At 41.1% G+C, this 14,138-nt stretch overlaps 1 pseudogene; it reads left to right on the top strand.

Annotated features, from left to right (window-relative positions):
• The first annotated feature begins 4,327 nt into the window (after positions 1-4,327).
• On the top strand, positions 4,328-13,820 carry LOC147606119 (uncharacterized; annotated as a pseudogene).
• The last annotated feature ends 318 nt before the right edge of the window (positions 13,821-14,138 follow it).

The raw sequence follows: 14,138 nt of genomic DNA, 5'->3' as shown, positions 1-14,138 counted from the left end.
AGGATACTAAAAGTGGTGGTGATGATGAAGGTGGTGGTGAACGTGGTGAAGGTGTGAACAAAGATTAAGATGAAGATAATGAATTAGTTTAATTAGTGTCTTCATCTTTATTCATTTTTGGAACATAAACACCTGATGTATTTTGCAACTTTGTATATAATTTGTAAGAAGTAAAGACCATGAAATTTTTGTATTGCATTTTTCGGTGTTTAAAGTGTTTGTCTTTAAAAAACGTACAAATTTAAGAAAAAAAATTGGGACATAACGGGTGAGATATGTGGAGATATGGTTATTAAAAAAATTATTTGTAGGACTGTCGTCGTGTGCTCGTAGCGGCATTCATAGCCACGCCTATAGCCAGGTGAGTACAATTTTTCCCCATTTATAGACCCTTTGAATTTTTTGCAGCTTTTCACGTGGCTGTGCTCTTCATTTTTTGTGGTGTCTCACTTAAACTAGCCCTTCCAAAAGTGAAGAAACCCATTACTATAAAACACAAAGGCACATGCTAAATTAGAGCCCACACTTGAGCAAGTGGAGTATAAAACCACTAACCTTGCGTGAGCATATCCCAAATCTTATACTAGAGCTCTACTAGAGCCAATCATTGAACTTATTCAAGAGATTTAGAGAAAACCACAATGACCTTGACCAATTGTATGACCATTCTCAATAGACAATAAAAAGAGCCAATTTCAAAAACTTTACCTCTAGAACCAATTGAACCAAGTTCCACATTGCTAGATGCAGTGGGAGAGGACTTAGTAGGAGGTAAAATTTGGCCCAATTTAGCCTTTCATGGGTCTTCATGGTCACCATAATCAGGTTAAAGATGATATAAAGGAAGAGAAATTTACTATCATCAAAAGTAGTCAAGGAAGATTTGAGTTAAAACATCAAAAGTAGTCAAGGAAGATTTGAGTTAAAACATCTAAGTCAAAAGTAGGAGCCAAAATCAAAGAAAGTGCATTAAGGCAATCCAAGACCCTTTAGTAGATGTTTTTAATTTAGCTTAAGTATGGTTCTTGATTACATGGAAATGTGCCAAAGATCGAACAAGATCTAGCATTAAAAATCTTGTAAGACCAAGATCTTTAAATAATCAATCAGTGTCTTAAGGGCACAAATATATATGGACTATAGATAATCTAACCCCATATAACTCAAGTAGAAGAACATGGAATTAGACAAGGCTCAAGGAAATCGAGAAGAAGGTCATTGGGTTATCTATCATAAGGTAGAGCCTTTAGTAATGAGATTTTTTCCGAAATGAAATGAAAATTTGAATTAAAATTTAAAATAGATTTCAATTTTTAGTTTTAGTATTAGTTGAGGTTAAAGTACTTGCTGGGCATTGCAACTCATACATTACCCATTAACTCAATCACAAGGCTCTAATCCAAGATGATGGAAGTAGCCAAGGGAATATAAAAGGTTGTTAATAAGCTAAAAGCTCAAGCATTAACCTCAAAGCAAGCAACTAAAGAGATCAAGGTGCAAGCCCTAAAGGCTGGTAGCCCCTAAAAAGGCTAACAAAATAAAACCAAAAGGTCCTCCAAAAGAATAAGACCTCAAAGAGCACATGTAAACATAACACATGATAAGTTGTCAAGGATAAAAACATTGTGAACATTGAAAGTGGTTGACATGAGAGCTCCAAAGCTTTTACATCCCTTCATGGAGATAAGTGATCTCCCATGCAAAACAAATCTTCCCAAAGAGAAGAAACCCATTAATTACAAATCCTTATGAAGAAACTCATGGAGAACCCAAATTGTGTCTTGAAGAAAGAGAATATAAAATAAGACCAAGAGATTGTAAGAAAGATACATGATAAATTAGAGCCCAAACTTGAGCAAGTGATGGAGTAAGGACCATTGACCCTACCCCAACATATCTCAAACCTTGGTTCAAAGGTCTAGTCATAGAACCTATGTGAGGGACCCTCGGAGCGAAGCAAAGGTGTTGACAAAACTTATGACCACTACTGATGTAGTGAGCGAGGACTTAGTGGGAGCCTATATTGAGGACTCCCTCATAGCACCTATGAGGAAGGACTTAGTGGGCAGCGCAGCTGGGTAGGCCAGAGTTCAGTTTAGCACCTTTTCCACCGCCACTCCGGTTCGGTACAAGAACTTGGCTGTGGTTCTGGCATCATTTTTGACTATAGCCTTTGCCTCTACCCATTTGGTCAAATAGTCAGTTGCGACTATAATATATTCGGCATGCGTGTGATGAGCTGGAGGTTTAATGGGACCGACAAAATCAATACCCCATTTGGCAAAAGCACGTGTGCTTAACATAGGCCGCAATGGCATATTGTCCTTTGTGATGGGAAAATTTTGTGCAAAGATCATGGAACACAATATGGGTACATTTCAGTTGGTATTAGAGCCTAGGTTGGGCAATCCACACTTGATTGTGGATATTGCAGGTCTTGGATGACTAATATTATTTTTTATTTTTATGATACAACAAGGAGTTTCTTTCTCTTGCGAATTGTTTTACAATTTTGCTATACAGTCACAAGATGGCTGCTCATTAAACAAATTTAGAGTCAACCCGGGGGGCAAGAAGAGGAGCTTTTACAAGGATTATTGCGTGTGGGTGTAACTCCAAAGGAAGTTATTAGACTTGTTGATAGGAATCAAGAATTGGGGGAAAAGAATGAGAGAGCCATGTACGCTCGAGCTTCCATGAATTTGAATGAAGAAGACATAGATAACCGAGAATTATACCAAGAGCTTTAGAATTAAAGGGGTCCTTTGCCCTCTTTGAAATCTTTGCCATTTTTGCAGCTTCTGCTATTCCCCCTCTTCATAGTGGTGCTTAAAAACACCTTGATGAACTACGCTGCTAACTTCTGCAGTCCATGTAGAGAACTCTAATGAGGATCCATAACCAAAAAGGAGGGGTGAGGGCGGGGCCTGTAGAGCAGCTCCACCACTCACATTGCTTATCGTCAATGAGGTGGCTGCGGGTGTACCACACAGAAACTATGTAGCCCCAAAAGTGCATGTGAGAGTAGGTAGGCTTGCAGCCACCCTCCACTTCATTGCTGCCAGCCTGCCAAAGCCGCCATCCTTTCTCAGGCCCTCTTGTAAATCCTGCTGATCACTCAACTTCTCATTCGCTTTGCAGCGTGGGTCTAAGCACTTGGTGCGGACAATGTAATCGCGCACTGACTCATTGGGGTACCTTGGTTCTAGAGATGTCATCGTGTAATCTAGTCTAGACAAGATAGGTGGGACCTCACACCTGGTATCAGAGCGTGGTTATGCTAGGTTTGATTGGTTAGCCGCCCAGATTAGGCCAACCTTAAGAATTATGCCCGAATGTATTTGCCATTGTGATTTAGAAAAATTGTGACCTTAAACCAGATAGCGAAGCGGTTAGAGCTATCATCCAAACTACCAGTACTTACATTGTTATAAGATATAATTAACTTCTCGTTTAGCCATTTCATGACCCAGGTCTCCTTGGAAAAAGAGTTTGATGGTTATAATGTTTTACGAATGTAATACCCTTTTGTTCCTCACTTGAAGAGATGATTGATAAATGTATAAAGTCTTGTTATAGTTTTTTGCGATTGAGATTATAGCATGGGAAGTTTAAACACATAAGCTGATTTGTTTGTTATAGTGGCTTTGTGTCAATGGAGCCCAACAATGTTGAAACCGGTAAAAGAAAAGGTATCAAAGATAACAAAAAAAGGCAAGGTACGCTTCTCCAGTGGGCTGGTCGAATGGCTTCAAAGGTTAATGGCAAAAGAAAGAAAGGTGATGTACAAAGTCAGAATACTAATTCATCTAAAGCAAGTACTACTGATGAGGTGTTGTCTAGTTTGTCTTTTCCAGAGAGATTAGAGCTTCAAAGGAGAATAGAAGCAAGAGCAGCTTTCCAAGAGAGTTGGCTTCAAACATTTGACTCGCTTGTCTACGACAAGGAGAAAGCTAAGATGTACTGTAAGTTTTGTTTAAAGTATCCCCATCACCATAGTGCATATTCAAAGGATGGTTCCATTAATTTTAAGTTTACTAATTTAAAAGCACATTGTAGAACACTTTGTCATGTACATTCTATGGAAGCAGTTCTACTTGAAGGGAAGGAAACTATTCAAACTAGCATGAAAAAGGTTGAAAATTCTAAAGATGAGACATTGACAACTCTCTTTAAAGCCTATCATATGGCAAAAAAGAGATATGCTTTTGTTGGTTTTCCAGATATGATTAGTCTTTTACAGGATTATCGTGTGCCATTCTCAACATCCTTGTATAATGATGACAAGGCTTGCGCAAAGATGGTATTTTGTATTGGTAAGTGTTTGATGAACACCACATTGAAGAAAGTGTTTCAAAGTTCGTTTTTTGGTGTTCTTGTAGATGAATCAACTGATATTTCCAAGCATGGACACTTGATTATTTATTTGTCTTATCTTATTGATGATTGTATTCCTGCCGATTCTTTTTATGGTATTATTCGTGTGAGTGATGGGAGTGCAAAGACCATTTTTAACACCATTCTTTCAGAGCTAAAAAGAATTAAGTTTGATCTAACAAAGCTAATTGCTTTTGGCTCTGATGGCTGTAGTACAATGACAGGAAAGGAGAATGGTGTCGCCACACTTTTTAAAAAACATGTTAATCCATACTTGACATCCATTCATTGTGTTGCTCATAGGACAGCTTTGGCTGTGTCTTCTGCTGTAGCAATTTGGAGATTTCCAAGAATATAGAAAAATTGGTGAATTCCATTGCCCATTATTTCAATGCAAGTGGCAAAAGATTGGAAGAGCTAAGGATCATACAAGAGGAGCTTGCTTGTCCTATCTTGAAGATGGAACACACATTTGATGTTAGGTGGTTGAGCCGATCGTCGGCTATGAGCAAGGTGTGTTCTTCTCTTGATGCTATTCTTGTGGAAACCAAGGAAAATGCTTTGACTATATTTGCAAAAATTTTGAGGTTTGAAATTATCTATTGTCTTCATTTTTTAGCGGATATTTTAAAAGGTATAGCTATTGTGAGTAAGATATTTCAAAAAGAGTTTGTAGATGTGACTACAATCCATGATGTTATCCAAAAGGAGATCAAGTGGATTACGGTTTTCTCAGGTGTCTCCAGCTGGATGCTGGCCCGTTCGAGACACTGGTCGCGCCCTTGCGAGTTTGCGTGGTGTGCCATCCCTCTCGTTCTCCTTCAGTGGTGAGCAGCATGGTGGCCTTCTCCTTTCCTCTTAGTGTTGCCCCAGACACAGCATGGGATTGCAACTCTGTAGAGGAAGTTTTGCGTGATCAGATACTGGAGTTTTCTCACCACTGCAGTGACGGGGCTCACGGACTTATTGTAGACCCGATTACACTCAGCCCGCATGAGCTTGTTTGGTATAGGAGATTGGCGGGCGGATCCGGTCCACACCTCGGTTGAGGCGGTGTTACCTCCACGCCGCCCCGAGGATGTAGCCTACCTCTAGATACATATATGCAGAGGATTGGTCTCACGCCTATGCCCTGTATACAGGGCGAAGGTGGAGTGGGGCTGGACACAGAGACAGGTCACCCTCTTTTTGGAGAGACTCCGCACCCAGACAGACAGTGACTATTCTCCCTCCAAGCCGGCGCCCAAGACTCACAGAGTGGAGGGCAGCTCATCCGGGCGGATGAGAGGGGTGAGCCAGTGGGGCGGGGCTGCTTCACTTGCCATAGCTCATCCATGAGGATCCTCTCATGGAACATCCAAGGTCTCGGTGGACCTCGCTGCTACATTGGTCGGGGCAGACTTCGCCAAGAGATCCAGAGGGCTCTCGTTGGAGGACCCATAGATATCCTTTTCATCCAGGAGCACCACCTTTCTGCCCGGTGTACCCGCACCTGCGGGAAGATCTTGCCAGGCAGGAGTCACACTTTTTGGTCACCAGCATATAGCTCCCAGGGGAGCCAGGGTGGAGTATGCATCTCAGTCAGTGAATCTCAGTCAGCGAGCAGCTTCTATCCGAGATTGTGGATTCTGGCACTCTGGTCTAGGGTCGAGCGCAGTGGATCATCCTTCGGGTTGGGGAAGACCGCATTGGCTTCCCCAACTTCTACGCCCCTAATGGGGCGACCGGGAGAGCTGAGTTCTGGAGCACCATTAGGCAGTCCCTCCCCATGGCAGACCATTGGTGCCTAGGGGGGGATTACAACATGCTGGAGGATGCAGAGGACAGAATGGGGGGCAGCCAAGAGACCATTCATGGGCCGGAGCTCGTTGCCTGGGAGGAACTAGTGCTGCAGGTGAGAGGCCAGGATCCGTGGACTCTCCCGGAGTTTGGCAGGTTGGAGGGGAGTTTATCTTTCTCGCGCTCGGATAGACGGGCCACAGGAGTTAACCTTTCCCGCATCGACAGGTTTTACATTGATGAGTGGGCTTGCGATAGAGGTGGCACTGTGGGTATACTTGCAGGCTCCTCGTTTTCAGACCACTTTCCAGTGCTTCTCCAGATCGAGGACCCTACGAGAGGAGAGCGAGGCCAGAGCGTCTGGATTCCAGATTGTCTCATAGAGGAGCCCGAGATTGCGACCAAAGTTGAGCACGTCTGGCAGGAGCTTCAGTTCAGGAGAGGATCGACAGCCAGCGATCTTGACAAGGGTCTGCAAGGAGATCAGTAGGATGCTCAGACAGGCTGCCCTGGACCGTCTGGAGGATTTCATAGAGCAGGAGAGGAGCCTGCGGAGGAGTCTAGCTTCCCTTTAGAGACTTCAGGAGAGGGATCCTACGAGCCCTTGGATTTCAGTGCAGATGGAGTCAGCTCGCACAGAGATCAGATCCATCGAGGAGAGGAGGGTGGAGTTCCGATTCCATGCTCGGGCTTCTTTTTGGAAACAGGCTGGGAGACAGAGTGACTCGAGATTTCTTTGAGGCGACAGGGCCTCGCTTCAGACGAGAGGGTCTCAGGCGTCTTCGGCAGGCTGATGGCCAAGTAGTGGTGGATCCCCCCAGGGTGAGAGAGGCTAGGGAGGCATTCTGGAGCTTCACGAGACCGGTTGTGCCGGCCCATTTGCAGCACTCCCTTCTCTCCCCCTTCTCGGATACGGAACTAGAGGCAGCTCTTCAGGCACTTCCTCGAGGCAAGTGCCCAGGAGAGGACGGTCTCTTAGTGGCTTTCTTCCAGAGGCACTGGGGTCTCTTGCATAGGGGTCTCAGATTGGCATTCCAGGAGATCATGGAGTCGGGACACATGCCGGACAGCATGGCAGAGGGGTTGATCCACTTGATCCCCAAAGAGGGAGGAGACAGACTGGAGATTAGATAGTGGAGACCGATCGCCTTGCTAGGCACGGCCTACAAGGCCCTAGCTAAGGCGATCAGCAGGCGGCTTCAGCCTCACCTTCCGGACATCATCCACTCCGCGCAGACAGGCTTCATCCAGGATAGGAGCATCCTGGATAACATTTTCTCTTTCTGGGAGGCTACGGCTTTAGCTAGATTTTGGCAGGAGGATCTGGCAGTGCTCCTTCTCGACTTCGAGAAGGCATATGATCGGGTGGACTGGGCCTTCTTGGAAGGAACTATGGAGAGGATGGGCTTCCCCCTCAGTGGATCCGTGGGGTCTCTGCACTCTACACATCGGCTCACAGCCAGGAGGCGTGCACGAAGAGAGGTTCTAGCTCTCGCGCTCGATATGGCAGGGGTGCCCCTTGGCGCCCTTTCTTTTTCTTTTTGTGGCGGAGGCCATGAGCACTTTCTTGATGGCATAGGATACAGGTTTGCAGGGCCTCCCGCACCTCGGAGGAGCTCCTAGACTCAGAGTTTGCGGATGACACTGCTGTCTATCTTCAGGGAGGGGAGGAGAACCTCCGCCGCTTCGCCTCACTGTGACAAGTATAAGAAACCAACAGGAGAGGTAGATGGAGTGCATCTTGAAGGTGGGGGCTTCTCATCTCGATAGCATGAGAACACCAGACACTTCCGTGCATATATCATAAGTTAATTTGTCAAATTTACTGAATGTGAATATGCATATCGTGTGCCATACGTGTGCTCAATTGTCCTTAATGAATGTGTGTAGAAGAAGGTTTGTGCCTGTGCACAAGAGAGGTCTGACTATGCATGGAGGTATAGAACATTGGCAGCATGACATTACCAAACACTTCTAAGCATATTTTGTAAGTGAATCCCTTATATTTACTCAATGTGTTTACGCTTATCTTCTATCATATGTGTGCTCAATTGTCTTTATCATTGTGTGTAGAAAAAGATAACTCATCGTGCCTATGCACAAGATGAGTGTGACTATGCATGGAGGTACAAAACATCTATTTAGGTACTATTAAGCTAAAATAAAAGAGTTAGCAAAATTGCGAGCTATAGTATTATCATGAGTTTCACGTACCAAAAGGAACTTTGTGTAAGTTTAATGCCAAGGTTGACTACAACAAAAGAAAGGCTGCCCAATGGTTTGAATTCATTTCCATTAGATAAGATTAACAATGAGGCTTATGTGCAGGAATAGTGGTGGGGACTTCCCCACTAGGCCTCCCAAACGTCCTTGTTGAGTATGTTGGCACCAACATCACCATTTAACGTCACAAAGAGACCATTGCTCCTTTATAAACCATAGGTAACATGACATTCATTTCATCATTTTCAAAGTAGTTTTCGAGCTTCTTTATGGGTATTTAGGATGAGAGTGCACATCTCATCCTCCTCCTTTGATTTTGGGTATAGAATGAGAGTGCACATCTCATCCTCCTCCTTATGTTCCTCTATTTAGATATTTGTTTCCTTAGGTTTAGATAAGTCTCTCCAAAGGTGATACCTTCCCTACAAAAAGAGAACTTATCAAGACTCAAAATTCCAAAGACAAGAAGCTTGTGAGTCTTGCTATGACCCAAGTATGATATTCACACTCACTCAAACCTGCCATGTCCATTGATCTGTTCCTCTAGAGGGGATGAAATAAACTCGTTTGCTAACCACCTTGGAGAAAATTTATATGGTGACTGTAAAGACACCTGAAAGGATAAATTTTACCTCCCAATGAATCCTCCTTCGGTGCATCTAACAATGTGGGGTATGATTGATTTGATTTTAGAGATAGAGGATTCAAAATTGAATCTTCCTATAGCCTCTTGAGAATGGTCATAAGTTTGTTGAAAGCCTCTGGTTTTACTTCAAAACTCCCACATAGGTTCTATGAGGGAGCCTCATATGCTCTCATTAAGTCCCCCCACATAGGTTCTATGAGGGAGCCTCATAGGCTCTCATTAAGTCCCCCCACTAAGTCCTTCCTCATAGGTTCTATGAGGGAGTCCTCAATATAGGCTCCCACTAAGTCCTTCCTCATAGGTTCTATGAGGGAGCCTCATAGGCTCTCATTAAGTCCCCCCACTAAGTTCTTCCTCATAGGTTCTATGAGTGAGTCCTCAATATAGCTCCCACTAAGTCCTCACTCACTACATTAGTAGTGGTCATAAGTTTGGTCAACACCTTTGCTTCGCTCTGAGGGTCCCTCACATAGGTTCTATGATTGGACCTTTGAACCAAGGTTTGAGATATGTTGGGGTAGGGTCAATGGTCCTTACTCCACCACTTGCTCAAGTTTGGGCTCTAATTTATCATGTATCTTTATTACAATCTCTTGGTCTTATTTTATATTCTCTTTCTTCAAGACACAATTTGGGTTCTCGATGAGTTTCTTCATAAGGATTTGTAATTAATGGGTTTCTTCTCTTTGGGAAGATTTGTTTTGCATGGGAGATCACTTATCTCCATGAAGGGATGTAAAAGCTTTGGAGCTCTCATGTCAACCACTTTCAATGTTCACAATGTTTTTATCCTTGACAACTTATCATGCGTTATGTTTACATGTGCTCTTTGAGGTCTTATTCTTTTGGAGGACCTTTGCTTTTATTTTGTTAGCCTTTTTAGGGGCTACCAGCCTTTAGGGCTTGCACCTTGATCTCTTTAGTTGCTTGCTTTGAGGTTAATGCTTGAGCTTTTAGCTTATTAACAACCTTTTATATTCCCTTGGCTACTTCCATCATCTTGGATTAGAGCCTTGTGATTGAGTTAATGAGTAACCTATGAGTTGCAATGCTCAGCGTACTTTAACCTCAACTAATACTAAAACTAAAAATCAAAATCTAGTTTAAATTTTAGTTCTAATTTTCATTTCATTTCGGGAAAAATCTCATTACCAAAGGCCCAATGACCTTCTTCTCGATTGCCTTGAGCCTTGTCTAATTCCATGTTCTTCTACTTGAGTTATATGGGGTTAGATTATCTATAGTCCATATATATTTGTGCCCTTAAGACACTGATTGATTATTTAAAGATCTTGGTCTTACAAGATTTTTAATGCTAGATCTTGTTCGATCTTTGGCACATTTCCACGTAATCAAGCACCATACTTAAGCTAAATTAAAAACATCTACTAAAGGGTCTTGGATTGCCTTAATGCACTTTCTTTGATTTTGGCTCTTACTTTTGACTTAGATGTTTTAACTCAAATCTTCCTTGACTACTTTTGATGATATTAAATTTCTCTTCCTTTATATCATCTCTAACCTGGTTATGGTGACTATGAAGACCCATGAAAGGCTAAATTGGGCCAAATTTTACCTCCTACTAAGTCCTCTCTCACTGCATCTAGCAATGTGGAACCTGATTCAACTGGTTCTAGAGGTAAAGTTTTTGAAATTGGCTCTTTTTATTGTCTATTGAGAATGGTCATACAATTGGTCAAGGTCATTGTGGTTTTCTCTAAATCTCTTGAATACGTTCAATGATTGGCTCTAGTAGAGCTCTAGTATAAGATTTGGGATATGCTCATGCAAGGTTAGTGGTTTTATACTCCACTTGCTCAAGTGTGGGCTCTAATTTAGCATGTGCCTTTGTGTTTTATAATAATGGGTTTCTTCACTTTTGGAAGGGCTAGTTTAAGTGAGACACCACAAAAAATGAAGAGCATAGCCACGTGAAAAGCTACAAAAAATTCAAAGGGTCTATAAATGGGAAAAAATTGTACTCACGTAGCCATAGGCGTGGCTATGAATGCGGCTATGAGCACGTGGCGACAGTCCTACAAATAATTTTTTTAATAACCATATCTCCACATATCTCATCCATTATGTCCCAATATTTTTTCTTAAATTTGTACGTTTTTTAAAGACAAACACTTTAAACACCGAAAAATGCAATACAAAAATTTCATGGTCTTTACTTCTTACAAATTATATACAAAGTTGCAAAATACATCAGGTGTTTATGTTCCAAAAATGAATAAAGATGAAGGCACTAATTAAACTAATCATTATCTTCATCTTAATCTTTGTTCACACCTTCACCACGTTCACCACCACCTTCATCATCACCACCACTTTTAGTATCCTCATCTTTCTATGTAAAATAGTGATACAATGCAAACACATTAGCCACAAGAAAAACAAGTTGGGTGATAATTAAAAATCATGTTTAGAGTCTCACCAAGTTGTTGTATATTGAGCTCTTTGGATATCTATTTCATTGACCACTCCTTGGTGTTTGTATGACGACACATGAATAAACTTAATGGAAAATGTCAAAGAGAAAACTTACAAATCCTGCGAGATAACTTGCCTTTCCCCCGGATCCATACTTCATCACACCGTACTTCAACACTTGATTCACGCTTGTCTAAATTCCATTGAAACAGTTACAATGGCAGATAAATTCTTTCCAACAATTTTCTTGACCATTCAATTTCACCTACTTGTTCATGTGGTTGACGAGATTGCTATAGTAGGTGTTGTTCGTAGTCGATGGATATTCTTCCTCGAGAGTTTATGAAGGCAATGAAAGGTTTTGTTCTTCAAAAAGCTCGCCTTGAGGGAAGTATGGCAATGGAATGGCTTGTTTAATAATCTCTTGTATATATAACAGAATTTCTTTGTATGTCAGACTTAGATATGCCACCATTGTGGACACAAGCAGAGGATAATCGACTGGTTGGAGAAGAGCCTCAAGGACAAGGGCTTCAGAGAACAATGGATATGGCATTGTGAGAGAATATTAATAAATTTTGTATCCTCAGCTCAAGTGGTATGGAGAAATGGATCGAGACGTATAACCTAGCAAAGAGGGAAAGAGACCGAGATCGTTCAAATTTTAGAAAGAGTCGAACAACTAGAGCATTGCTATACCCAGATTCACTTCCTCAACTTCCAGAATTTCCTTCGAGTAGATGGCTTCAACAAACCATACAAGAAAAACAAAGTGGCAAGGTTATAAGTGACAAGAAGGAGTAGCTTGCATATGGTTTTGATTACCATCATGTAAGTGGGTTTTCTATGTACTGAAAAAATTGTAAGCCATAGTCTTGTATAAGCTTTTGTTCTTGATACAATTTTATTATCTTTTTTTGCTTGCACTATCGCAAATTTAGTGCACTTTGGTCATGCGGTCGTTACTTTCGAGTGGAGTGAATAGATAAGAAGAGAACAACATTTGATTGTGGTGTCAAAGCAAATTTCATGCAAGAAAGTTGTTCAAGTGCAAGTGATCTAAGGAGTGAAGTTGGCATGCTTTGGAATGATACAAGGCATTATCAAGGTTGGGTTCATAAAGTTTTCTATGTTCATTTTCTATCTCACATGGTTCAAGGTAGTGACTCAAGGACCACAAGCAACCATGTTAAGAGATAAGAGTGGATTTGTTCAAGTAAACTCCAAAAAGATATGGACAGAACAAAGGGACACATTTGTGCTACCAGAGCATTGTGAGCAGGTCATCTTCAAGGTGGACCCAAGAGATCATAGGTGGTTGTTTGTAATCCAAATTGATCCACATAGTAAACAAACATATGAAGATATGGAAATTTTAGATGTAGTAAAGATTAAGGAACCCACTCAAGTAGCACAAGAAATAGATATTGATCTCGTTGAACAACTAGAAGAAGGATCAAATGAAGGTATAGTAATTCAACAATTACTAGCACTTGAATCAGAAGCAAACACAACAACTAATCTGGAATTCTAAGAAGAAATAGAAGAACAACTTTCAACACAACCACCTCTATTGCTGCCTGAAATAGAAGAGGACGATAGAGAGGCTACACCTATTGACGAAGATGCAGATGGAGAGGTATTTCTGGAAAAAGATGTATTCAGAGCCATAGATCTAGTTGAGGATCAGTGAGTTGATGATGAGCTAGAACATTTAATTTTATTATCCAAGAAATACTTGGTTTTTGTCAATGTTGTCTTTTTTTGCACACTTACTTTTTTATAAGTCCAAAATAAAAATTTTAAAAATTACTTTTCGATGCTTTTTTGACACTTATTTCGACCTTCATTTTGACGTGGTTTTCAACTGTTATTTCAATGCCTATTTTGATGCTTCTTTGTAATGGCTATTTCGATGATTATTTCAATGACGTATTTACGATGCGTATATTGATGGGTATTGACGGTGGGAAAACCGTCAATACTAGGTGTCATAAATAGGTCATCCTGTACTAGTGTTGTATGACATACTACGATTTCTTGTCATTTATATCCGCGTGAAGCACAACCTTATAAGAAGAAACACATCAAGTGTAAATTAATCATGCATAAGTATGATATAATAAAAGCTTATAGTAAGAATTTACTTGTTCACAATGGTGGGGTAGCACAAATGTGTCCCTCTCTGTTTGCTAAAATAATCACCCAACTTTTTTTACTTGTGGTTAACATGTTTGCGTTATATCACTATTTAATGCAGGAAGATGAGGATGCTAAAAGTGACATCGATGATGAAGGTCGTGGTGCACATGGTGAAGATACAGGTGAAGATGACGATGAAGATGATGAATTAATTTAATTAGTGCCTTCGTCTTTATTCATTTTTGGGACATAAACACCTTATGTATTTTGCAACTTCGTATATAATTTAAAAGTTAAAAAAACCATGACATTGTTGTATTATAAATTTTTTTTTGTATTTTGAGTGTTTAGGCATCTTAAAAAATGTTTAAATAATGTGATTTTAAAAAACAGGGACAAAATGGGTGAGATATGTGAGGACACATGTCCCCACATATCTCACCCATTCTGTCTCTGTTTGTTTTCGAGATAGGACGTGACTATAGCTACGCGTGGCTATATGCGCTACTGTAAATGTGGTTATTTACTCGGTTGT

Source organism: Cibotium barometz, chromosome 58 (assembly GCF_041138505.1).
Source record: "Cibotium barometz isolate CiBa-2024 chromosome 58, ASM4113850v1, whole genome shotgun sequence".
Taxonomy (NCBI): Eukaryota; Viridiplantae; Streptophyta; class Polypodiopsida; order Cyatheales; family Cibotiaceae; genus Cibotium; species Cibotium barometz.
The sequence above is the reverse complement of the archived record's forward strand: the minus strand, read 5'-3'. Positions and strand labels throughout refer to the sequence as shown.